The following is a 27,771-nucleotide window of genomic DNA, read 5'->3' as shown; positions in this document are numbered from 1 at the left end:
TCCTTGTACACAAAATAGAGAAAGTTAACATGCAGGTACAGCAAGCAATTAGGAAGACAAATTATATGTTGGCCTTTATTGCAAGGGGATTGGAGTACAAGAGTAAGGAAGTCTTACTGCATTGTACAGGGCTTTGGTGAGACCACACCTGGAGTACTGTGTACAGTTTTGGTCTCCTTATCGAAGGAAGGATATACATGTCTTAGAGACGGTGCAATGAAGGTTCACTAGATTGACTCCTGGAATGAGAGGGTTGTCCTATGAGGAAAAATTGAGTAGAATGGGCCTATCTTCTCTGGAGTTTAGAAGAATGAGAGGTGATCTCATTGAAACACATAAGATTCTGAGAGGGCTCGATAGGGTAGATGCTGAGAGGATGTTTCCCCTGGCTGGAGAGTCTAGAACTAAGGGTCATAGTCTCAGGATATGGGGTTGGCCATTTAAGACTGAAATGAGAATAAATTTCTTCACTCAGAGGGTTGTGAATCTTTGGAATTCTCTACCCCAGAGGGCTGTTGATGCTCAGTCGTTGAGTATATTCAAGGCTGAGATTGATAGATTTTTGGACTCTAAGGGAATCAAGGGATATGGGGATCAGGCAGGAAAGTGGAGTTGAGTTCGAAGATCAGCCATGATCTTAATGAACAAAAGAACAGGCTTGAGGGGCCGTATAGCCTACACCTGCTCCTATTTCTTATGAGCGTCAGGATTTGATGTCCAACAGGCAGTTAGACCACACGGTGACACCTGGCTATCATCGGCCTCAATCGGCAGATAATGCCAGAGAGACATGACAGAGATGACCACACGGGCACGGGAGAAGCTGATAGAAGAGGTGGACTGACCGCTTTGGGTCAGATAGAATTGGAGAGCAGAGTTGTGGAGATGGACCACAGAGGGGAGGTGATGAAGGATGGACTTAATAGAAACTTCCTTTATCCACTCTCTCCTGTCCAATTTCTCTTTCTCTCTTTTCCATTCCTGACTTTAAGTCCTTCTTTCTCTCAGTCGTTCGCTCTTTCATCCCTTCCTCACTTCCTCTCTCTCTCTCTCTCTTCCCCCACCCATCCCTCGCTGCTCTAATCCCTCCCACATTCCTCTCTCAGGCGGGTTTTTTTTTTACCCTGGAGCTTCCTGCACAGCCTTCAGCTGCCCGTGTCACAGCTGCACCGTAACCCCTCTCCCAGCCGCCGCCGCTGCTACATAGTACTTACCCAACAGCTGCGCCTGTGTCTCCGGCCCGCTCCCTCTGTCGATACCGCTGCCTGAGGCCGCACACGGATCAAGTTAGCACCGCTCTCCTGATCTTCCCGGAGACACTCTCCCAACGTCCCGTCAGCCACCGCGCGTACAGGTCCTCCGTTATCCCGACAGGCCCCGCGCCAGGATTCTTCCAGTATCCCGGCAGTCTCTGCGGCACGAGGTCGAGTGTGTGTTTGTTTTGGTTTGTACTTCCAGTTGTGTTAATTCCAAGGTTTAAATGTTCTGTTTATTTGGAATTGGTTACATGTTTAGTCCTGTATATGTTTCCTTGAGTATAAACTAAAGGGCACAATTCTAAAAGGGATGGAGGAACAGAGGGATCTGGGGGTTTATGTGCACAAATCGTGAAAGGTGGCAGGGCAGGTTAAAAAAACATACAGGATCCTGGGCTTAATAAATAGAGGCATGGAGTACAGCAGCAAGGAACCTTTATAAAACACTGGTTCAACCACAACTGGAGGATTGTGTCCAGTTCTGGGCACCGCACTTTAGGACAGATGTGAAGGTCTTAGAGAGGGAGCAGAAGAGATTTACTGGAATGATTCCAGGGATGAGGGACTTTAGTTACGTGGATAGACTGGAGAAGCTGGGGTCGTTATCCTTGGAACAGAGAGGGTTGACAGTAGATTTGTTAGAGGTGTTCAAAATCATGAAGGGTCTAGATTAAGTAGATGGAGAGAAACTGTTCCCATTGGTGGAAGTTCAAGAACCACCAGACATAGATTTAAGGTGATTGGTAAAAGAACTAAAGATGAAATGAGGAAAAACTTTTTCACACAGCGAGTGGTTATGATCTGGAATGCACTGCCAAACAGGGTGGTAGAGGTAGATTCAGTCATGGCCTTCAAAAGGGAACCGGATAAGTACTTAAAAGGAAAAAATTGCAGGGCTACTGGGATAGGGCGGGGGAGTGGGACCAGCTGGATTGCTCTTGCATTGAGCTGGCACGGACTTGATGGGCCGAATGGCCTCCTTCCTTGCTGTAACCTTTCTATGATTCTAAGTCAGAGAACCTCCAACTGCAGGAGAGAGAGATGGACCTGTTGCCCTGTCCTGCTGAAAGGACCAGCATTAGAGATGGTTACCTAACTGCTCCATAGTAGGGTTGCCAATTCTCCAGCATTATCCTGGAGTCTCCATGGAATTAAAGATTAATCTCCAGGACACTGCTGCAAGTAACTCAGGAGAATAAAAATCATAGGGGCATTCAAAAAAAATGTGGTTTTTAATTCATTTTCTTTAAACACTTTTGCTTATTAGTTATAAAAATATTGGAGATGGGAGGAGAAAGGATGTTTGACTGGGTTGAGGCAGGAGGTCATGTGATGAAACCTCCAGGAATACATACCAGAGTTGGCAACCCTGCTCTAACACTGGAGTCTGCTGTGTTAGAGACACAAAGACCCCCCATGCCATCAGAGCTGTATTATTCAATTACATTCTCAAATATTGTGTATGCTAGCCAAACTCCCATAGAGTGGCGCACGAGGGTTGAAGACCAAGAATAATCTTCAGGTGAAGTGGATCAGTGGGCAATTCAGACCCAATTTTTAAAGTGATACATTCTGTCCTTATTTTTATATAATACTTTGATTTTGTATCATTGTTGGTTAAACACCAAAACCTGCAGGAATTTGGGAAGTCGATAGGTCAAGTTGGTTGGAGCATAAGAGTTTCTTTGCAGTACAGGCTGTGGAGCTGGGAGATGCAATACTGAGTATCACTGCAGCACACTGGTGGGACAGTATAATTACAGTTTGACCAGTTTACATAGGTAATTTCATTATAAATGTGGACATTATCATTTATAATGGAAAAAATTGAAACAATAGCTTGACAAAAAAATAACAGCAGGAAGTGTGAGTAGGTCTAAGATTTTTAATATAAATATAAGTATTACAATGACTAATAGAATAGGGGACAGAGATTAAGTACAAGGTGCAACATAGAAACATGCTGAATTTGTCATTTAACAGATAGTGATTGACTTTGTGGCATTGAGCTTACTTTGAGAACTCTTTCAACTACTGGAATTTCCAGTGCATTCTAGTTTTGATGAGAAACCAGATTATGTAATTTCCCCAGCAGCACTTGAAATTCATATTTTTATTAGGACTTAGTTGTCATTTTAAATATGCACTGATGCAAAAAAAATGTATAAAGCACAGCCAGAGGTTCAACTACCACATCGTGTCTGGTAATTTCCAAATGGAACTTGAGTATATGAAATGTGTGGTGCTACCATACAAACCAGGAAGCACCAGGCTCAATCCTTGGTCTGAATATTTAATTGATCTCAGTGGAGCGGTCATGTACGGACGTAGGTGGCAGATGACCAGGAGGTGCTTAGAATCATAGAATGGTTACAGCACAGAAGGAAGCCATTCGGCCCTTAGAGCCCGTGCCGGCTGTTTGCAAGAGCAATCCAGCTCGTCCCACTCCACCGCCCTTTCCCCGTAGCCCTGCAAATCTTTTCCCTTCAAGTACTTGTCCAATTCCTTTTTGAAAGCCATGATTGAGTCTGCCTCCACCACCCCCTCAGGCAGAGCATTCCAGATCATAACCACTCGCTGTGTAAAAAAGATTTTGCTCATGACGCCCTTGGTTCCTTTGCCTTAAATCTATGTCCTCTGATTCTTGAACCCTCTACCAATGAGAACAGTTTCTCTCTATCTACTCTGTCTAGACTCTTCATGATTTTGAATACCTCTATCAAATCTCCTTTCAACCTTCTCTGCTCCAGGGAGAACAACCCCAGCTTCTCTAGCCTATCCACGTAACTGAAGTCCTTCATCCCTGTAAATCTCTTCTGCGCCCTCTCTAAGTCCTTCACATCCTTCCTAAAGTGCAGTGCCCAGAATTAGAAACAATACTCCAGTTGTGGCCGAACCAGTGTTTTATAAAGGTTCATCATAATTTCCTTGCTTTTGTACTCTATGCCTCTATTTATAAAGCTCAGGATCCCGTATACCTTTTTAACCGCTTTCTCAACGTGCCCTGCCATCTTCAACAATTTGTGCGCATATACCCTCAGGTCTCTCTGTTCCTGCACCCCCTTTAGAATTGTATCCTTTAGTTTATAAATTCTCTCCTCGTTCTTCCTACCAAAATGTACCACTTTGCACTTCTCTATTAAATTTCATCTGCCACGCGTCTGCCCATTCCACCAGCCTGTCTATGGCTTCTTGAAGTCTATTGCTATCCTCCTCACTGTTTCCTGCACTTCCAAGTTTTGTGTCATCTGCAAATTTTGAAATTGTGTCCTGTACATCCAAGTCCAAGTCTTTAATAAATATCAAGAAAAGCAGTGGTCCTAGTGCCGACCCCTGGGGGACACCACAGTATACCTCCCTTCAGTCTGAAAAACAACCATTCACCACTACTCTGTTTCCTGTCACTTAACCAATTTCGGATCCATGCTGCCACTGCCCCTTTTATTCCATGGACTTCGGGCTCGATTTTACCACCCACTATCGGGTGCGTTCTCGGCGGGGGGACCTCGAAAATCGGGAAATCCAGGAGCGGAACCGGATCCCGCCTCGATCCCAGCCACTTCCGGGTTCCCTGCTGATGCGTCGGCGTGCGCGCGCAGCCCCCGCTGGTGGGAATCCCGCAGGCAATTAAAGCCACTTGACAATATTTAGTTTGGTATTTCAGGTCATTAACTGACCTGATTAAGGGACTGTGTGTGATTTTTGAACAACATGGGACTGTTTCCCTCACTGGGGGAAACACTCCCAGCTCGAATGGACGTGTTGCAGCTGTCAGCCTGTGGCAGCTGCAAAGGTCCATTTGACAGGTGTTGGGGGGAGACCCTCACCCATTGCAGGAGGCCACTCTGTCACTTGGGACAAAGTTTGGCCTCCACCACCCTCCTCCTCACGGTCAAAGTCACCAACCTGCACACTTACCCCGGGGTCCGGAGACATGTACCTACCTTGCGGACCCCCTCAGATGTACATCTTGCGGATGGGGACTGCCATAGCTGCAGTCATGACTTTCTCGGAGGGCGAACAGCATCACCAGCCTCGCCATCCACGCCGTCCACCTCTGACACGCGGAGCTCCACAACAGAGTGCTGTGACACATCCACCTGTACAGCAGGAGGGAGGGCTACCGCAGAGAGAGATGCGTCGCAGAGGGCACTACCCTCGCCACAGGTTCCACAGACCAAGGCTCAGCCTCCTGGACCTCTCTGAGCAGCAGTGCACACGGAGGCTCAGAGTCACTCGACATGTAGCCTTGGACATCTGCAGCCTCTTTCATGCCGAGCTGCTCCTGGCTGGCCCGTGCACCATCTTCCTACCTGTCGCTGTCAAAGTCACCACTGCCCTCCCGAACTTCTCCTCCACAGCCTTCCAGGGTGCAACCGGGGACATCGCCGATGTCTCTCAGTCGTCTGTGCAGAAGAGCCCTGCAAATACACCTACACCCACTCTGCAGTGACACAATGGGTGGCATCAGTGGTGGGTCCTCATAGTGATACCCAGGAGCGGGCATTATTGCACAAACCAGACAGGATTCGCGAAGACATGGCAGTAGTGGTGCCAATATAATGTGTGATGTGAGTTGTTCTGAAATTCAATATAAGTAACAACCATGACAAACCCTCAAACACCCTTGTGCATCCCCTTCATGCTCACGACACGTTTGCCTTACGCTGCCTACTGCACATATGTGATGCATGCCCTGTGGCTGCAGCACAGGTGGTGGCAGGTTGAGTGAGGCTGGCCGTGAGAGAGATGCACGAGAGGGTGAGTATGGGATAGAGCCATGAGATTGTATGAGGATTGGGTTGCGTGGTAGTGGCGGGGTGAGTACTGGCGAGGTGAGTAGGTGCAGGTAAGATGAGGATGGGGTTTGAGTGGGTATGAGGGGTGATGTGACAGAGTAGTGTTGGCAGTGCAGAAGGAGATGTGGGGTGGGGGCAGTGATGTGGCAGACGGAGTGCAGGGGAAGGACTACGTGTACTCACTGTGGCTGACCTACTGAGATCATTGGACCGCCTCCTGCACTGTATGCAGGTGGGCGATATGTTGGTGGCGCAGGTGACCACCTCTGCCACCTCGAGCCAGGCCTTCCTGGTGGCGGAGGCGGGACGCTTCCTCCCGCCCGCCGGGTGGAAGATCTCTGTCCTCCCCCTCCTCCTCACCCCATGTATTGATACCTGGGGTGAGGCATCATTAAACTGGGAGCAGCCTTCCCCCTGGGCTGCTCCATGCAGTCATCTTTGCTATTGGTTGCAGCATCTGTCAGTGGAGGACTGCCCCTTTAAATAGAGCGCCTCCAGCTGACAGATCTTACTGCGCATGTGCAGCCCGCCCGACGCGCAGATCAGCAGCGGGGAACCCGGAGGAGCAAGTAAGTGGATCCAATTAGGGGTTTGCCTGCTACGATCGCGCGGGAAACCCACTAATTTCACCGGGCGCGTTACCCACGCGCCCGCTTGCCCATCTGCCGAGAACCCGCAGCCCTGCTAAAATCGGGCCCTTCAACTTTGATGACAAGCCTATTATGCGGCACTTTATCAAACACCTTTTGGAAGTCCATATACACCACATCAACCGCATTGCCCTCATTAACCCTCTCTGTTACTGCATCAAAAAACTCAATCAAGTTAGTTAAATACAATTTGCCTTTAACAGATCTGTGCTGGCTTTCCTTAATTAATCCACACTTGTCCAAGTGATTGTTAATTTTGTCCCGGACTATCATTTCTAAATGTTTCCCCACCACTGAGGTTAAGCTGACTGGTCTGTAGTTGCTGGGTTTAACCTTACACCTTTTTTAAAACAAAGGTGTAACATTTGCAATTCTCCAGTCCTCTGGCACTACCCCCGTATCTAAAGATGATTGGAAGATTATGGCCAGCACCTCTGCAATTTCCACCCTTATTTCCCTCAGCAACCTAGGATGCATCCCATCTGGACCAGGTGACTTAAGTACAGCCAGCCTTTCTAGTACCTTCTCTTCGTCATGTTTTTTTTTTTAAATTTTTTTAGGGCAGTAAATATGGCCTCGGCGACCCAAGCTTGGGAGGAAAATGAAAATTAGCCTGGGTGTTCCCTCTCGATCACTTTCCAGGGTTCCCTGCAAGAAATGTATGGACAATCGATGAGGAAAGGATCAGTCTTGGTTAGTATGCCCCTTCTCCCCTCCCTTCCAACCCCCCACCCGAAGTCAAATAGCCTGCCAACATTTGCTGCCTAGCCTTATGCATGAAGATTGCCACTTGGACAAGATCTGGAGGGCTTCCAGCAATTGGGGAACTATGTGACACAGATCAGTGCCTGCAAGTTGGGTGGGGAGAGAATGCATCATTTTTAAAAAGGCACATTACACCAGTGCATTTTTGGTTTGTGGCAGCCAGCACAGAACCCAGTCCCTGAGAAGAAAATAAGATACAAAAGAAGAAGGGGGATAAAAAACATTAAAATCAGAAGAAAATTTCCATAAATAGGTTTGAGCATAAGGGCAAACAAGAATCAAGAAAAGAAAAACAGTGGAATGAAAGTTAGTAACAAACTGAAACTCTGTATCTTAGTCAGGAAGCAAAGTAGTAATGCTGAGAAATAGAGATAAGAAGAACCAGAAAAATAACAAACTGAAAAAGATATTAAGGAAACACACAGTCACAAACAACTTGTTTTCCAACTTCAATGTAGATGGGCACTGTGCATGTCCCTCACAGATTCCACCTCTCCTTGATGTTACCATTTCAAATGTTATAATTTCTGGTAGTGGCAAACCAATCCCCCACCCTCCTTGCCATCACTTGCTCACCTTTCCCCACCAGTTGCCAGCCACATCAAAGCTGTTGCCCTCTGTTACTACAACTGCCAAGATACTTGATTTGGAAATCTGAGGGTATATGGAAAAACTTTTCAAGACACCACGAATTTTCAAACAAGAACCTGGGGGAAGAAAACATTGCTGAGAAGCAAGATAAACAGATTTCTCAACAATGGAACCGGAATGTTCCACAGAATCTGGGACATTGCATCCTCGTTGTACTAAAATAAAGACACACGACATCATCTACTTAACTCATTCTTTCCCAAAGCAATGGAATTCCTTTTCTCCCTCAGTTTTCCCTTTAACAATCTACTGATTGTAAAAGCCCAAGCTTGATACCATCTAGTAATTGCTTTGTGATTTACCTCATCAACAACAACTTGCATTTATATAGCGCCTTTAACATAGTAAAACACCCCAAGGCACTTCACAGGAGCATAATCAGACAAAAATTGACACCAAGCCAAAGAAGGAGACATTCAATGAGTCAGGTGACCAAACGTTCGGTCAAAAGTAAGTTTTAAACAGCATCTTAAAGGAGGAGAGAGAGGCGAACAGGTTTGGGGAGGGAATTCCAGAGCTTAGAGCCTCGATGGGGTGGGACGTAGGAAGTGGGGTATGCACAAGAGGCCAGAGTTGGAGGAACGCAGAGTAGGCCTGAAGGAAGTTACAGAGACAGGGAGGGGCGAGGCCATGGAGGGATTTGAACATGAGGATAAGAATTTTAAAATTGAGGTTTTGGTGGACTGGGAGCCAATGTAGGTCAGCAAGCACAGGGGTGGTGGGTGAACAGTGCAAGTTAGGAAACAGGCAGCAGAGTTTTGGATGAGCTCAAGTTTATGGAGGGTGAAAGATGGAAGCCCAGCCAGAAGAGCATTGGAATAGGCGAGTCTGGAGGTAACAAAAACATGGATGAGGGTTTCAGCAGCAGATGGGCTGAGGCAGGGGCGGAGACGGGCGATATTACACAGGTAGAAGTAGGTGGTCTTTGTGATCGAGAGGATATAGGCTCGGAAGCTCATCTCAGGGTCAAATAGGATGCCAAGGTTGGGAACAGTCTGGTTCAGCCTAAGACTGGCCAGGGAGGTGGGGTAGAATCAATGTCAAGAGAATGGAGTTTGTAGCGTGGGCTGAAGTCAATGGCTTCGGAAATCAGGAAAGCCCCTGCAGAGTTTCCAGGTCATTAACTCTATCTGATTTACCCTCCATAGCCCAGAGTTGCTGAGGCCAATTCTACTGCATCCCCCACCATCCTTGCTGAGGTCAGCTAACTCAGCACAGGCAGGGAACCAAAGCTGGGACCACCCTGGTGTTTTTGCTCAGCTACTCACTGTATAAAATTGCTGAACCATCAGGGGAACCTCCCTCTCTGCACTGACCTTCACTCTTCACCCAGGCTTCTCGGAAAAAAATGGTAAGTAAATAAAATATCCCTGGTTTATTGAGTTCTGCCTATGATTAGCCGATTCAGAGATATAATTCAAAGAATGCAATTTTTACCACACCCTAATCTTGCTGCAATGCCAGGATTAAGTCTATTAACTATTACCTTCTATTTCATCTTCAAATATGTTTGTACAAAGTTATTTTGAATCACTGTATTTTTGGAAAGTTGGTAGAGATAAAAACAGGGCATCCTCAATGGCTCAATGGGTAATTACACCTGCCAGTGTGGAAATCCAGATCAAGAAGGATCTTTACTTAACTGATCCCAAACTGCAGTGGCACTAGGGTGCTTTAATTGGTGGTGTAGTGGTTATGTTATTGGGTTAGTAATCCAGAGAACTGGACTAATCATCAGCTAATGTCAGTTTAAATCCCACCACGGTAGTTTGAGCATTTGAATTCTGTTTTTAAAAAGAAAAATCTGGAATAAAGTGACTTCAACACTGTTGGATTGTCATTAAAACCCAACTCATTCACTACTGCCCTTTTTTGAATGAAATCTGCTGACCTAACTTGGTCTGGCCTACTTGTGATTCCAGTCCCACACCAACCTAGTTGACTGTTAGCTGTCCTCTAAATTAGCCTAGCAAGTCACTCCATTGCATCAGGTTGTCAGCCTTGTTTATTACTGGGCAATAGACCAATTAAAAATGTATTTTTACAATCATAATTAAGCTTTGCTAGCTCCTTGTACAATGGAAAATAATAAATAGATCACAAATCTGTCCTCAAACTATGCTATTTTCATATGTAGTGATTCTTTTTTGTTTTTTCCATTATCTATGGGAGTTTCCTATCTCAATATAACTCTTCCAAAATTCCAGACAGATTGCCATCTCTTTGAAGGTTTCAGATCAAACTCACTGATTTGAAAAGAGCAGGCTAATAAATACCTCTGAAACAGTTACCAGGGCGTCGTAAATTTAAAATGCTGCGTTATATTCAAAAATCCGTCAATCAACTGCATAGAAATCTGAACAAATCACACAGTATGCTTTTATTTGAATTGAATGGCATGGCTCCTGCATCAAACAAACTGTCCAACAATCAACTAAATAATGTCTGCAACAAGTTAAACGGACATGATTTCGGTGAGTGATGCAGGTTTTTAACCTTTTTTGTACCGAAACAAAATTAACCCAATACCAATTCTTTATAAAACACTTTTACTGCAAAACACCCTAATGCACTTTATAAATAGGCATAAGGAAGACAGATGCCAAGCTAGGAAAGAAGAGATTAGGAGGTTGACCAAACGCTTTGTCAGACATGGTTTTTGAGCAAGTTTTGAAAGGAGAGTGGTTTTGGGAGGGAATTAGGGAGGTGTAGGAATTTTGGGAGGTGTAGGACTCAGGCAGCTGAAAACTCTGCTGCCATTGGTGGTGCAAAATGATGGCAATGCCATGATTTAGCCATGATTTAAAAATGAGACTTTTAAATTTGAGGCTTTGGGGGATGAGGCACCAATCATATAGGGCAGTGAGAATGCAGGAAAAGACGAGCGTGACATATTGTGGGACAGGACACATGCAAATTTGGACAAGTTGCAGCTTGTAGAGGCTGGGGGATGGAAGGCCACCAAGGATAGCATTGGAGTAAAAGAAAGAAAGTCTTGCATTTATATAGCGCCTTTCACGACCTCAGGACATTCCAATGCGCTTTACAGCCAATTAAGTACTTTTTGAAGCATGGTCACTGTTGTAAATGTAGGAAATGCATTAGTTGAGTCTGGAGGTGACAAAGACAAGTGTAAGGGCTTCAGCAGCAGAGGCGCTGATGATGTAAGGGCACAGTCAGCCAATGTTGCAAAGGTGGAGGTAAGCGGTGATGGAGACAATGTAGGATCTGAAGCTCTGATCAGAGTTGAACAGACACGGAGTCTGCAAACAATTTGGTTCAGGCTGAGACTGGCTGGGGAGCAGAACTTGTGGCAGGGGCTAAAAATGATGGCTTTAGTCTTCCCAGTATTGAGCTGGAGGAAGTTAAAACTCATACAAAACTGGATGTCGGACAAGCAGTCTGATGACATGGAGGCGGTCAAGGAGTGAGCTGGGTGTCATCAGCGTACATGTGGAAGCTGATCCCATGTCTACAAATGATATCACTGAGGGATAGCATATGGATAAAGAAGAGATGGGGTGGGGAGGGGGCAAGCATAGATGCTTAGAGAACTCTGGAGGTGATGCTGTGGGGCATAATAAAAGAAGCCATTGCTGGAGATGCTCTGGCTACATTTTAATAGGTAAAAGTGAAATCATGTGAGGCATATCCATGGAGCTGCCCAACTGAGGATGGTCGAGCATTGTGGAGAGGTCAAGGAGGATGACCATAGAAGGAAATCTACCACAGGAAGGAAGCCAAGTCTACCATGGGAAGCATGCCAAGGAGTGCCACGAATAAGGTGCAGCACCTTCACTGTGTGGCATACTTATCAAATAGGAATATCAGCCTGTTTAATGTTGATGAGAAAGGTTAAAAGCTATATTAATGGTCAGCCCAATGATACAGCCCATATCTGTTTCTATTTCACAATTGCACACAATAATTTATAATTCTATAGTACTCCTCACACAAAGAAAACATTTCAGGGCACTTAACAAGGTGAAAAGGTGAACACCAAGTAGGAAAAAAAGACAAAACTTTAGGGGTGTGGGCCAAAATTATAGATCGAATAAACAGCAATCTAGAAAGAACTTTATTTATCCAGCAATGTATGACCTTACAAGTATCCCAAAGCACTTCAAAAACAAATTGCTTTGAAGTGCAGTCATTGTTGTTAAGTAGGCAACTGCAATAGTTATTTTGTGCACAGCAAGGTTCCACAAACAGCAATGATAAAATGACCAGTGTGTCTGTTTTTAATGGAGTTGTTTAAGGAAATAACTTTAGCCAGAACACTTAGAGAATGTGCTATAGGATCTTTAACATCCACCTGAACCAATGGAACAGGCAGATGGGGCTACAGTTTAATGTCTTGTACAAAGGTTGGTACCTCCAACAATGCAGCACTCCCTTAGTACTGCACTGGAGAATCACCTAGATTATGTGTTCAAATCTTGGAATGGGGCTTGAACCACAACCTTCTCACTCAGAGGTAGAAGTGCTCCAAACTGAGCTAAGCTGACACAGACTGTTAGGGTTAACAGAAACAGCAACCTTGCTGCTAAAATTGGTTATGATTCAGGCTTCCTCGTGACACTCTTAACTTCTGTTCACAGCTAAAAGGTGGTTTCCATAAGCAGAGCAAGTCTCCTAAGGAATGGAAAGTTGCCCCTTATGCATGCTAGAAATTAGATTAAGAGTGCCGCAGGACTAACAATTACCCTTTCATTATGGTGTAACGCACCAGAAACCACTTAAAATGCCCACTGCATTCTACTGTCCATTCTGAAAGGCAGTAAATAACACATCGCTCAACCATTGTCTTCAGACTAAAACTGACAATTCAAATGTATTTACAATAACAACAGCAACTTGCATTTATATAACGCTTTTAATGTAGAAAAACATCTCAGTGCACTTCACAGTGGTGTAATCAATAAAAATTGGATGCTGAGTGAAAAAAGAAGATATAGAAGATGTGGCCAAAAACTTACTCAGATAGGTTGGCTTTAAGGAGAGGCAGTTGGAGAGAAGGAGGGATTTAGGGAGGGAATTTTGGTACAATGATTATGCAGAAGCAAAATAAAATATAGCAAGACCCTGATTGTGTGAAAAAGTGCTTCCAACTGACTTGGCTCTAAATTTAAGATCATGAGCACAGAATTGACAAACCCTCACCAATCTGGCTTCCCTTCAACATATTACTTGATGGGTCAAACAAGAGAAAATAAGCTAGATTTTCCTCTTTTGGCACTGTGGCTATTGGTGGGTTTTAGAGATACTAAAATGGAAATGAGCTATTTACACCCAATTTTATTCTTATCAGCTCATTAATATAACTTCAGGTGTAAGTTTTGATGGCTCAACTAGTGGTGGAAGAGCAAAATTACATGTAAATCAAATTTAAAGGATGGGGACGAGTGGAGTGTGACCATTGGGGGACAAAACTAGACGGGCTTTGGAGAGCCTTAGAAAACATAACAGCCTATTAGCAACCTTCGCCAAGGTTGATGGGGCAGGGGACTAAGAAGACACAAGCAAAACTGAGGGAGAAGTCTGCAGGCAAGTGGCAGAGCAGCCCAGCACCTGACTCTCTGTTTCATAACTGGTGTAGTTGAGATGGTACTGCAAAAGGTGCTTGTGAAGAGTGTTGTCCTCTGTGCCTCTTCGTAGCATCATGCCCATAAGTTAGCATTGCAACTTGCCTGTAAGAAGGTGCAGACAAGCTTCAAGCCACAGCTGACTATTACTGTCACTGCTTGTGCCAGCCTTATACTGCATGGTAGTCACATGTGTCCTTGGAGCTGATTGCACAACTCTACTCCTACCTCTGCTGATCCAGACCCTGTCATGGCCAGGTAGATGTGCCAAGGCCTGCAGAAATGGTTGGTGCCATCTTGGTGGGTGCAGCCAATCGGGCATCGCCAACTGTTGATCACCCTGGCATGTCTTCCATGCAGCTCCACTGAAAGCATGGCATATTGTGCTTGGGGTTCATCCAACAATATGATTGGTCAAGCATTCGCATATCTTAGTGGTGCTATTCGGGGTCTGCTGGCACAGGTTTTGGGAAGAAGAGCCTCCATGAGCCACATCTGCCAAAGCAAAATTATTTACCTCTGATCTTACCGCTGCAGATGCTGGTACTGGTGGGTCAACATAGAATATACCATGCCGCTGAACTTCCTGGCATCCCTATATAGATCCTCCTCTTCTTCCAAACGCAACAGATGGGGCAAATTCCCATTGGGAAACTCATGGGGAATTCCCATTGGAAAACTCATGTTGCTGGAGTTAAACCATAAATAATTTACATAAATTAGCACAAAGAGTGCCAATGGACAAACAAAAAAGAAGAAAATGGTTAGGAAAAGCCAAAAATATGTTTACTACTACTACTACTACTAAACTACTACTACTACTATGACAACAACAACTTATATTTATATAGCACCTTTAACATAGTAAAACATCCCAAGGCGCTTCACAGGAGCGATTATCAAACAAAATTTCACACCGAGCCACATAAGGAGATATTAGGACAGATGACCAAAAGCTTGGTCAAAGAGGTAGGTTTTAAGGAGTGTCTTAAAAGAGGAGAGAGAGGCGGAGAGGTTTAGGGAGGGAATTCCAGAACTTAGGGCCTAGGCAGCTGAAGGCACGGCCGCCAATGGTGGAGCGATTAAAATCGGGGATGCGCAAGAGTTGGAGGAGCGCAGAAATCTCAGAGAGTTGTAGGGCTGGAGGAGGTTACAGAGATGGGGAGGGGCGAGGCCATGGAGGGATTTGAAAACAAGAATGAGAATTTTAAAATCGAGGCGTTCCCGGACCGGGAGCTGGGACCGGTTTACATTCACCTTTATGTCGCTTTGTTCTTTCTTGACCATTTCATTGTTTGCTGTGATATAGTAACCCTGGGCAGCCATTTAAAGTTGCAGTTCTTACTATCAGACGTCCTGCATGCCTGAATTGTGGAATCTGCAATGCAAGCCTGACTCGCTCCCAAATTAAGATTAAAATGAAGCACTTGTTGCTTGAAGGTCAGAACTTCTAACACTGCTGAACCCTCCCCTACCAGAAAATGCAATGGGACAAGAACCCAATGTATTTTCAGTGGGGCAGGACTTTGCTCCATTTGCTGCATCTGCCTCCCCGATAACTCCCAAAAATCAGGAGGAAAATCCTGTTTCATGACTTTGTCTACTTTCCCCAGGCTGCTGATGCACTTACATTAACACCACAAAAGGGACTTGCGTACATATCAAGTTGTCTTCTCACACAATTAATTTCTGAATGCTGGCAACAACATCAACAAGGAAGCCAGCTCGGACCCTTATTGAAATGCAATGCGAGGTTTGTGTATTGGCTACACTTCTGACACCGAGACAAAAAAAACTTTTTAAAGGTTCAGCTAATTTAAAGCCAAACATGGAAAACAAACACAGGACAGTGTTTAAAACTACACAGGAAAATTTTGGTAAAAAGTCAGACAGGAGAGGAACGCCCTGAAATCCAAACTCATAGCCAAAATCTGATTCCATCTATCACCCAATCCCATCCCCTGAGCCTACATGGGGAAGGGAAGGATGCATGTTCATGATGGCTAGGAGGTTTGCATATAAGAAAAATCTTGTCCAATTGGCGATCCTTTTTTCACCTAAGGCTTCTACCTTTCTCTCTCCCTCCCTCCGTAACAACCTGTTTTGTCTGTATTTTATCCACGCAACTATAGTTGCTGCTCCTCTGAACTTTTGTTTCATGTGCCACCAAAGTGTTTTTTGTGCCCTTGTTTCACCACCTTTTGCATTTTGAATCCCACCTCTTAGTCGGCACTTCTCCTGAGTTTCTGCTTCTTCCCAACCCTATGCTTCCGTCACTGAGTTTGTGTGCCCAGCCTCAATTCTACAGCCTTCGCAATCTGAACCTCCTTTTCTTATTCTAAATTGATCTCAGTCCAGCTTCCCGTCCTCATTGCTGCACTCTCTTCTAAGTCCGAACAGCCCGTCTCTGTCTCTTGCCTGTCAGTCTGAACCACCACTTTCTGACTGCTTTCCTCTCAGTCTACACTCCCCCACCCAGATTCTGAATCTCTCTTAATCAGTACTCTCACTTTCTAATTCTGCTTTCCTCTCAGTTGCATTCTTCCTCCATGATTTTCCATTCATCTTGATCTGAACTTCCCCTCTCCAGTTCTGCATCGCCCTCCTGATTTTGCTTCCCTCTCAGTTGCACTCTCACTAAGAACTCACTTTTCAATTTACATTCCTGCCCCAGTTCTGATCCCTTCTCCGTCTGTGCCTCCTCCCCAGTTCTGCTTTCCTCAGTCTGAACTCCCACTTCTTGATTCCGTACAACTCCCCTCAGTCTGCAACATCCCTTGTCCCAGATTGCTCTTCCCTTCCTACCTGAATTTCTCTTGAAGGCCGAACACCTTGTTTTGAATTCATTGGCATTTTGTTGTGATTTGCTGTCTTTTTCAGATTATATACTTTGTATTGCAGACACTTCAAGCTGCAAATGGGAGCTGTATTATGCACTACAGAGGGACAGCCAGCAATAATATTTTCAAAGTACACTACAGAGCCCCGAGAGCTAATTGTTGGATCCAAATGCTTCCATTCTGTCGAATTAATTTAAAAGAATCAACGCTGCCTGAATAAAATCTTGCGAAGTGGGCCTATGTTCTGACTAAATCTATCCTCCAGGCCCTTGAACACTTGACATTTTGCATGGTGACCAAATAAGAGCAGAATTCCCTGCATTAAAACAACATCTTGCATTTATATCGCTCCTTTAGTGTAGTAAAATGTCCCAAGGCGCTTCACAGGAGCGATTTTCAAACAATATTTGTCACCGAGCCACATATTAAGACAGGTGACCAAAAGCTTGGTCAAAGAGGTAGGTTTTAAGGAGCGTCGTAAAGGAGGAGAGGTACGGAGGTGGAGAGATTTAGAGAGGGAATTACAGTGTTTAGGGCCCAGGCAGCTGAAGGCACGGCTGCCAATGGTGGAGCGATTAAAATCGGGGATGCGCAAAAGGCAAGAATTGGAGGAGCGCAGAGATCTCAGAGGGTTGTAGGGCTGGAGGAAGTTACAGAGATAGGGAGGGGCGAGGCCATGGAGGGATTTGAAAACAAGGGTGAGAATTTTAAAATTGAGGTGTTTCCAGACCGGGAGACAATGTAGGTCAGTGAGCACAGGGGTGATGGGTGAACAGGACTTGGTGCGAGTTTGGATATGGGCAGCAGAGTTTTGGATGAGCTCAAGTTTATGGAGGGTGGAAGATGGGAGGCCGACCAGGAGAGCATTGGAATAGTCAAGTCCAGAGGTAACAAAGGCATGGATGAGGGTTTCAGCAGCAGATGAGCTGAGGCAGAGGCAGAGATGGACAATGTTACATAGGTGGATCTTGGTGATGGAGTGGATGTGTGGTCAGAAGCTCATGTCAGGGTCAAATAGGACGCCATGGTTGCAAACGGTCTAGTTCAGCCTCAGATAGTGGCAAGGAAAAGGGATGGTGTCGGTGGCTGGGGAATGGAGTTTGTGGTGGGGACCGAAGACAATGGCTTCGGTTTTCCCAATATTTAGTTGGAGGAAATTTTTGCTCATCCAGTACTGGATGTCAGATACACAATGTGACAATCAGAGACAATGGAGGGGTCGAGGGAGATGGTGATGAGGTAGAGCTGGTGAGTCGTCAGTGTACAGGTGGAACCTGATGTGTTTTCGGATGATATCGCCGAGGGGCAGCGTGTAGATGAGAAATAGGAGGGAGCCAAAGATAGATCCTTGGGGGATTCCAGAGGTAACAGTGTGGGAATGGGAAGAGAAGCAGATGATTATCTGGCTATGACTGGATAGATAAGAATGGAACCAGGCGAGCGCAGTCCCATCCAGCTGAACGATGGAGGAGAGGCATTGGAGGAGGATGGTGTGGTCAACCGTGACAAAGGCTGCAGACAGTTCCAAAAGGATGAGGAGGGATAGTTTACCACGGTCACAGTCACATAAGATGTTGTTTGTCACTTTGATAAGGGCCGTTTCAGTACAGTGGCAGTGGCGGAAACCTGATTGGAGGGGTTCCAACATGGGGGTGCGGGAAAGATGGACACAGATTTGGGACTTCAAGGACTTTGGAGAGGAAAGGGAGGTTGGAGATGGGGTGGTAGTTTTCAAGGACAGAGGGGTCAAGTGTGGGTTTTTTGAGGAGGGGGTGATGATGGCAGATTTGAAGAGGAGGAGGACAATACCTCAGGTGAGGGAACCATTAACAATATCAGCTAACATGGGGGCCAGGAAGGAAAGTTGGGTGGTCAGCAATTTGGTGGGAATAGGGTCGAGAGAGCAGGAGGTGGGTCTCATGGTCAAGATGAGCTTGGAGAGGGTCTAAGGGGAGATAGGAGAGAAACTAGGGAAAGATGCGAGTTCAAGGCTAGGACAGTGGGGAACCGTAGGGAAAGTTTGGCTTGGGGGTCTAGGGGAAGGGGGGGGAAACAGCAGAGGCAGCTGAATGGATGGTATCAATCTTAGTGACCAAGTAGTCCATGAGCTCGTCGCACTTGTTGCTGGAGGGGAGGGTGGAGGGGGGTTTAAGAAGAGTGTTTGTGGTGACTAGATTTCAAAAGTACTTCATTGGCTGTGAATCGCTTTGGGACATGCTGAGGTTGTGAAAGGTGTTAATTGTATCCATATGATTTATATCAATTAGTGTTGATTGTATTCAGGTGGTGCATATCAATTGGGGACTCTCTTGTATCCATTTATATTAGAGCTTATCTCGGGTGTGGAGTGGGTAATGTGGATCTCTGTGATTAAAGGCTTGGAACCAACTGAAGATTAGGCTGTAGTATTCTATCCTTCACCACCTGGCTATCCAATTTATTACAAAAGGCGCTCTATAAATGCAAGTTCTTTCCTTCAAAAGCAATCTGAATTGTCTATAGTTTTGATGTTGCTCTGTGCACTATCACCCTGAACTTCACAGGCAGATGATATCAAAGACTGAGGGCGATATTAGAGTGCAAATTGTGAATAATGACATTGATTTCAATTTTTTCCCCTGCAATTTTCTTCCTTCCTCTCATCAAGTCACTGACTCATGTTGGAGTATGGATCCACAGCTTCCGGGTAGAATCCTGCACTTTGTCAAGCGTCCGGTTTTCTTTTGTGAGCATAGATAGTTCTTAGCACGCTGTTCTCACTGGAATACAGCTTATAGACAGCACAGTAAGATAGTGGCGTACTGACAGTGATTGTGGGGGCCTCACAGCCAAGCCTCATCCTGTCATCACCCCACCTCGATGCATGGGCCCCTTCTAGCAGGGGTCACTGGACAGTAATTAAAAGCAGCAATCCTGGCTGATTTCCCACTCTCCAGTTGTAGCAATACCCCATCCAACTGCTGCCTCCAGCTGAGATCAGCTAACTCAGCACACAGCACAATTCATACCTGGGATCCTCTGATCTGTATGGCTGGATAATGACATCTTTAGGATAGCCTGTGAGCTTGTTCCTGTGATCCATCATCAATCTGTCAGTAATACCAGAGAATCATAGACATTTACAGCACCAAAGGAGGCTCACAGCATTCCATGTTCCAACAACTAGTAACCATTATAAATTAATGACCCTCATCACTGATTCCCCAACCAGACGAAATAGTCTTTCCCTATTCACTTTAGCATAACCCTTCATAATCCATTAAATCTCTTTTTAGCCAGTGGAAATAGTTCCGGTATGTCACGTACTTGAGAGCAGTACTGAGGGAGTGCTGCACTGTCAGAGGTGCCGTCTTTTGGATGAGACATTAAACCTAGGCCTCATCTGCCATCTCAGGTGGATGCATTCTGCATTCCTCTGTACTAGCTATAGTACTGACTAGAGAGAACACAGTGAGATAATGAGTGCATTCTGCATTCCTCTGTACTAATTATAGTACTAACTCCAGAGAACACAGTGAGATAGTGACAGTGCTTTGTGTGTTCATCTGTACTAACTATAGCACTGACTACAGAGAACACAGTGAGATGGTGACAGTGCGTTCTGCATCCCTCTGTACTCACTATAGTACTGACTAGAGAGAACACCGTGCAACTGTGACAGGGTCCACTGCGAAGCTGACATTTTCTCTTCCACCCTTTCTGGAAATGCCTTTCTTTCCATTTTTTTCCCTCTGACAAGCCTGCTGAGACAAGAAACGTCTTTGAAATATTAACAATATTGTAGTGAGGGAACCCAGCCCTTTCCCACCTACATTTTATCTAAATATGCAAGTCATCAGGCGGTGACATAGTGAGGGGATACTGTGAGTCGAGTTCTGTCAGCACAGGGTTATTCTTATTGATTTAAAAGGCTGTCTCCGGAGCAGATGGACTACTCCAGAATGACCCTGGAAACATTCTGTTTGTTTTCCTTTCAATTTGAAAGATTGTGGCAGTTGTAAATGAACAAGGCTTCTGGAAATAGTGAGACATTGTTTACAGTAACAGTGGTGGAAATCTGTACAGAAAATGCTGGGACTATGCAGCAGGTACGTCAGCATTTGTAAAGAGAAAAGACAGATAGTTTTGGGTGTTGCTCCTTATTAGTTCTGATGATGGGTCACTATCCAAACCATCAAGCTGTGCTTTTCCCTCTCAGATGCTGACAGACTTGCTGCACTGTTCTTTTTTTATAGCACTGAAAATGTGAAAATGTTCCTGAGAATGTATTTATTTGGTTTTTTTAGTGTTTTCTCTCCATCTGTTCTTTAGAATTGCTGACACTGGACAATATTACCCGATGTAGGAAGACAGGTAGGCAGCCTACAACCAGGAAAGCATAAAGTTAGAACCTGGGAACCCTTGCACTGGAAATTAAAAGCTCAGCTGTTTACAAAGACATAATGCAATCAGAGATACTGTGTTGAAACAGTTTTCTCCCCTTCTGCACTCATTGACGACTCCTGGGATACATTTTTGAAGGAAACAGGCATCCTGGTACTCTCCCTAAGTGCCTATTCTACACTTATGAGCTTGGACGATGAGTGTTAGCAAACAATTTAACTGCAGGGGAGGGGAGTATCACAGTTGTACCAACTGTCTCCTTATTTGATGTCCACGCAACATGGGTCACTGGATAGCAATCATGAGCAAGAAACCTGGCTGTTTTTTCCTTATTGATCCTAGGGATGCTGAGGCCATTTGTAGCAACTGAGATCAGTTCAATCAGCATTGATGGATATCAAATCTGATAGCTTCCTATTCTATATATTACATAGAATGTTCAGCACATTCAGCCCAATTGGTCCATGCCGGTGATTATTCTCCACACTGGCCTCCTCCCACCTTACTTCACCTAACCCTACCACCATATCCTTTTACTCCTTTCCCCTTCATGTGTTTATCCAGCTTACTCTTGAATGCATCTATGCTATTTGCCTCAACTACTCCTTGTAGTAGTTCAGTGACATAAGTGCATTTCCTCAGTCATCTCTTGGGGCTGCTCCATTTGTGTTCACTCCACTCCTGATTTTCAGGCCTGCAGAATTCCCTGGTCTGAAAATGTGGGAAGATGGATTGCTTCCGGACTGGTGCTGAAGAGTGTGGAGCAAGGCTTAAAAGTGGGAAAACTGTCAAGCTTCACTGCCTTCATTAAAAATCATTTGGCAAGTTTTTACCGATTTCTTCACAGATACAAGCTGTGATGATATATTGTGTCAAAACACATTGCTTGCACATGATGTCAACTGATTTTCCTGTTCAAAGAATAGATAAGCCAGAAAATTATAGGCCAACTAGTGTCACCTCAGTTGTGGGTAAATTTCCAGAGTCCATTGTACAGGCTGAAATTAGTGAACACTTGGAAAGGCATGGGCTAATCAGAGAGAGTCAGCATGGATTTGTAAAGAGCAAATCAAGCTTGACTAATTTAATTGAACCTTTTGAGGAAATCACAGAGTGAATAGATAAAGGGAATGCAGTGGAATGTGAAGTAGTACACACTAGGGAAAAAGAACATTGAAAGGAAGCATACTATAAACTATAAATGCTAAGAACAGATAGATCAAGGAGTGCAGATACACTGATTTTTAAAGGTGTGGGTGCAGATAGAAAAGACCATAAAAAGCCAAATGGGATTCTGTGTGTTACATACAAGGGCATTAAAGCAAGGAAGTGATGTTGAACTTGCTCAAGACATTCCTTTGGCCACAGTTAGAGTATTGCACATAGTTCTGGGAACATCATTATATAAAAGATATTCGAGCCATGAATAGAGTACAGCAGAAATTAATTGGTATAATACCAGGAACCAGAGGTTATGGCTATGAAGAAAGGCTAAAAGAAATTGGGATTATTTTCGCAGTTGGCTATTAGACCATGGGATGTTTTACCACAAGTGGCTGTTGAGGCGGAGTCTGCAGCATTAATTGAAAAGGAATTGGACAAATATTTGAAAAGGATATATATAAAAGGATATCGGCCTCTCACCACTAAACATCCACCGCCTCCACCATCGGTGCACCGTGGCTGCAGAGTGTACTATCTACAGGGTGCACAGCAGCAATTTGCCGAGGCTTCTGTGGCAGCACCTCCCAAACCCGTGACCTCCACCACCTAGAAGGACAAGGATGACACCTCCACGTTTGCGTACACGGCTTGTACATATATCTCAGTACCTTCATCATCGCTGGGTCAAAATCCTGGAACTCCCTGCCTAACAGCATTGTGGGAGCACCTTCACCACACGGACTGCAGCAGTTCAAGAAGAAGGCCCACCATAAACTTCTCAAGGGCAACTAGGGATGAGCAATAAATGCCGGCCTTGCCAATAACGCCCACATCGTGAGAATGAATTTTAAAAAGATATGAGAAAGGACAGGGAAATGGAATTAGAGTACAAATTACAATCAAAAATACAAGAGGTTTGACAAATAATTTACTGTTAAATTTCCCTGTTTAAGTTGTCCTTTCTTTCCCCCACTGATTCTCCTCTCCCATTTTTTCCCATCTTCTTCCCTTTTCTCCTCTCCCGGAGGCACTGACACTGACGTTGGGCTGTGGTTCCGCATATGTCCATGTTATAAATTCAGGTCTACCATAGATATCTACCTGGGTTCATTGGTGTTAGCCATTCCCTTAAGAGGTCTGGTCAACTGCTTCTTACGGACTTTGACTCCCACTGTTCTATACCTACCAGTGCGGTAGAGGAAACCCAGGAGTGTGACCATGAAACTGCCTTCTGTTCTGGACCAGATCACGTGTCTTACGCACATGTAGTCCTTCACTCTCTCTGAAGGTGGACTGAGTTAACATTAGGCATGATGACATTTCGTTCGATTCATAAGCTGCTTTATTCCACAGTAGGCAAAGTATACAGAACATTGAGTGTGATGAGAGACACTTGGTACAATCAGCTTGCTTACTATTTCAAAAGTAAAGAACATGTACCGTAACCCACTCTGGTGGATCATCTAACTCAACGTAAAGCACAGTCTCTCTTTGCATTCTGTCCTTCAGCTGAAGGCAGAGGTGCTCTCCCCTTCACAGTCTTTTTGCTGCTTGACTGACTTTCTTATGTATGCGCCCCAATTTTTAAAAGCCTCTCTCCCCTACCCACAGAGCTCAAAAGGGTTTGTCAACACCAAGGTGCCAGATATCTTCCCAAATGACCAGATATTGCTAATGAATTGGCCATTATTTGGGGTCTGTACCCATGCCACATTTAAATCAACCCTCATCTCTCTTTCTTCAAATCTACCTTTGGGAACTATGATTTAATTGTAGAACATGGAAAGAACATCCAAATCATTTTTACTCTAACCTCCATCCTGCAGCGGATAACTAAAAATTGAATCTAAATTGTAAACTTTTTACATGTCAAGAACCAGGATTGGAAGGGTTTGGTTTATCAGTTCAGTCACTGGGTCGTTCTAAAATCCTGTGAATGCTCCTTACATGAGGTAACTCTTGCTGAAAAGTGCATGTGTGGACATTAGGTGAGAATAGGTCAGGTTTGGTGGTGATGTTCTCCATAAGAAAGAACATGCATTTATACAGCACCCTTCACGATCCCAGGATGTCCCAAACCACTTTTCAGCCAATGAAGTGCTTTTGAAGTGTAGTCACTGTTGTAATGTAGCCAACGCGGCAGCCAATTTGCACACAGCAAGATCCCTCAAAAGCAATGAAGTAATGACCAGATAATCTGTTTTAGTGATGTTGGTTGAGGGATAAATATTGGCCAGGACACCGGGGAGAACTCCCCTGCTCTTCTTTGAATAGTGCCATGGGATCTTTTATCTTCCCCTGAGAGGGCAGATGGGGGCTCAATTTAACGTCTCGTCTGAAAGACAGCCTGCTGTCACTCACTGGGGTACATTTTGAATGTGTCATCCGGGCATACGACTAGAGCTGTGGATCATATGCCCATTCTAGAATCTGCCCGATTTTCATTTATATTGAAAAGAATGGAAATTAGACGGTCGATCAATGGTGGTTTCACGCCCAGGCAGCAGGTTGAAAATCTACCCCATTATCTCTACTGACACAATAAGAATGGCCACTTGGACATGGCAATGGAGGGTTGCTTACACCTGTGAAAATGTACTACAGGAAGAGTCAGAACCTTTCAGGAGAGGCAGAGAGAAAACTGCAGAAAAACTATCACTTTAAAATGATACTGAATGTAATCTTCAAAGTGATACTGATATTTGGGCAATTTCATTCACTTCATCACAGGCCGATGGAACTTAGTGAAGAGTTCTTTCCTGGAGACTTTCCCTCCCATTCATTGTAATATGTAGTTGTGGGATAGTAAATGTAGGAATAAGAAAGGATGTCCAGAATGAGAGAAGGTCCTGAATCCCTGCATTTTAGCTCTAATTCCAAACTATATATTGGAACGCAATTACAGAAAAGGCTCAGTTAGAGTTTTCAAGCACCAAAATTCTTGAACCTACAAACTTACAAAGTTGGTTCCAGATCCACAGCTACACAGCAAGTTCGAGACTGTGATTTATACCAGTGATCTCAGATGTTGACAGTTATATAGAGGATATCAAGGCTTGCAGAACTGCTGGACGTTTCTCTGATTCAGTGGCTGGCAGTTAAATTAACACTCAATAAAAGTTGCCCAGTAATATTTTCACTTTTTCTCGCAAATGTTTTGTTTTCACATCATCAGTGTCTGTCAGTAATATGCCTTGATCATTATTTCCCAGCAACATGTCTTGCTTTGTAAGTTTTCTCAGTGATGCTGTGTCGAACAGTGAGTTTTCCTGACTGACTCGATGAGTGTTTCTCAGTAACTGTATCTCACTCAGTGAGTATTTCTCAGTCGCTGTATCACTCAGTATTTTTTTCAATAACATTGCATTGATCTGTATTGAACATCTTTTGTCACTAATAAGCCCATGTGAAGCTCTATTTGTAAGATTTTCATGGCCTCTGCTGAATCCACTGTGATGGAATCAGAACTTCCATCAAACTGTACAATCACTTTATTATATCTTTTTCTTGGGATATTTTAGATAAGACAATATATTATGAATTTAAAAGGAAACTCTGTTAGCTGCTTTTGGAACTGTTTGTCTTTGTGTGGGAAGAAATCTGTTAAAACAATACACAAATTATGTGTACAGATATATATGTTGACTTTCCCAGTGGGAGGCCATTATATGTTGATTTTACCAAAAATTTGTTCCTAACTTGGAAATATTGTTTGCATGCAAAGTTTTCAAACACATAATTGTTCTCTCGGCCAAATAATTTGATAGGAAATTCAGCATTAAAAACAAGGACAAAGCCCATCAGATTTAGGACTCTGTAATTTGTGATCTTCAATCTGAATGGCAAAATTAATTATAAACACAATTGCCTGTCTGGTTGGAATGAACTCCTTTGATCCTGGGATCTGTATTCTGATTTTGTGGCAGAAGAAGTTATATAATAGGTGGGGTTTTCCTTATCTCAGCAGTTCCCCTTCTTCAACTGTATGTTTCCATGCAGTGATGAGGTAGAACTCCCTACAGCAAAGACGTGCCCACAATATGATCTTCAAAACTCAGTCAATATGATCGTCAAAGACTCTGTTAAATAATTTTGGAAAGGCCAGTTATTTTTTAAACCATTTCAGGTGGTATGTAAGTTAAGCATTGCTGTTTACCCTACTGTATGCATTTTGTTTCTGTGTAATCATAACACTCATCAATAAATTTGACCATTAGTTTTAGCCTGAATGTTACATTCTGACATTATTGGGTTTTCCACCTTTTGGAGAGGACAAGCGTGCACAATGAGCAACTGTGCAATTTGCAGTGCAAAATAATTTGGTACAATGGTAGTTGTTAATCTTGAGGCATGTTACTCTTGTTCATGATATGCAGTTTTAGCTTGTTGAGGATGCAGAGCCAAATATAGAAACTACAACATGTTGTGGACGCAAATGAAAAACTTAGGGGAGAGCACAAACTGCAAAATCCACCAATCTTCCTAGCTTGATATCATCTCTGAATTTTACAACTCCACATTGATACTGCAATTCCAGGTCATTTTTGTATAACAGATAAAGGAAAGGTTGCAGCACAGATTAAACAATTAAACAATTAACGGGAGGAGGAGGCTCTGTAAACATCCCCATCCTCAATGATGGCGGAGTCCAGCACGTGAGTGCAAAAGACAAGGCTGAAGCATTTGCAACCATCTTCAGCCAGAAGTGCCGAGTGGATGATCCATCTCAGCCTCCTCCCGATATCCCACCATCACAGAAGCCAATCTTCAGCCAATTCAATTCACTCCACGTGATATCAAGAAATAGCTGAGTGCCCTGGATACATCCAAGGCTATGGGTCCCGACAACATCCCGGCTGTAGTGCTGAAGACTTGTGCTTTAGAACTAGCCGCGCCTCTAGCCAAACTGTTCCAGTACAGCTACAACACTGGCATCTACCCAACAATGTGGAAAATTGCCCAGGTATGTCCTGTCCACAAAAAGCAGGACAAATCCAATCCAGCCAATTACCACCCCATTAATGTACTCTCAATCATCAGCAAAGTGATGGAAGGTGTCATCGACAGTGCTATCAAGTGGCACTTACTCACCAATAACCTGCTCACCGATGCTCAGTTTGGGTTCCGCCAGGACCACTCTGCTCCAGACCTCATTACAGCCTTGGTCCAAACATGAACAAAAGAGCTGAATTCCAGAGGTGAGGTGAGAGTGACTGCTCTTGGCATCAAGGCAGCATTTGACCGAGTGTGGCACCAAGGAGCCCTAGTAACATTGAAGTCAATGGGAATCAAGGGGAAAACTCTCCAGTGGCTGGAGTCATATCTAGCATAAAGGAAGATGGTAGTGGTTGTTGGAGGCCAATCATCTCAGCCCCAGGACATTGCTGCAGGGGTTCCTCAGTGCAGTGTCCTAGGCCCAATCATCTACAGCTGCTTCATCAATGACCTTCCCTCCAGCATAAGGTCAGAAATGGGGATGTTCACGAATAATTGCACAGTGTTCTGCTCCATTCGCAACCCCTCAGATAATGAAGCAGTCGGTGCCCGCATGCAGCAAGGCCTGGACAACATCCAGGCTTGGGCTGATAAGTGGCAAGTAATATTCAGGCCAGAAAAGTGCCAGGCAATGACCATCCCCAACAAGAGAGAGTCTAACCATCTCCTCTTGACATTCAATG

At 44.4% G+C, this 27,771-nt stretch overlaps 1 protein-coding gene and 1 long non-coding RNA gene across 2 annotated transcripts in view; one reads left to right on the top strand and one right to left on the bottom strand.

The window, feature by feature from the left end:
* Window positions 1-1,355, bottom strand: part of zgc:63587 (uncharacterized protein LOC393431 homolog) — a 130,315-nt gene extending 128,960 nt beyond the window's left edge. Inside the window, exon 1 of the mRNA XM_068005546.1 lies at window positions 1,215-1,355. The gene's annotated coding sequence lies outside the window, so the exon portion shown is untranslated. The remainder of the gene's footprint in view (window positions 1-1,214) is intronic.
* Window positions 1,356-1,408: 53 nt separating this feature from the next.
* On the top strand, window positions 1,409-17,012 carry LOC137341986 (uncharacterized). Its single transcript, XR_010967174.1, has 3 exons — window positions 1,409-1,444; window positions 7,266-7,398; window positions 16,608-17,012. It is a non-coding gene; the product is annotated as an uncharacterized lncRNA (long non-coding RNA).
* The last annotated feature ends 10,759 nt before the right edge of the window (window positions 17,013-27,771 follow it).

Source organism: Heptranchias perlo, chromosome 25 (assembly GCF_035084215.1).
Source record: "Heptranchias perlo isolate sHepPer1 chromosome 25, sHepPer1.hap1, whole genome shotgun sequence".
Taxonomy (NCBI): domain Eukaryota; kingdom Metazoa; phylum Chordata; class Chondrichthyes; order Hexanchiformes; family Hexanchidae; genus Heptranchias; species Heptranchias perlo.
The sequence above is the reverse complement of the archived record's forward strand: the minus strand, read 5'-3'. Positions and strand labels throughout refer to the sequence as shown.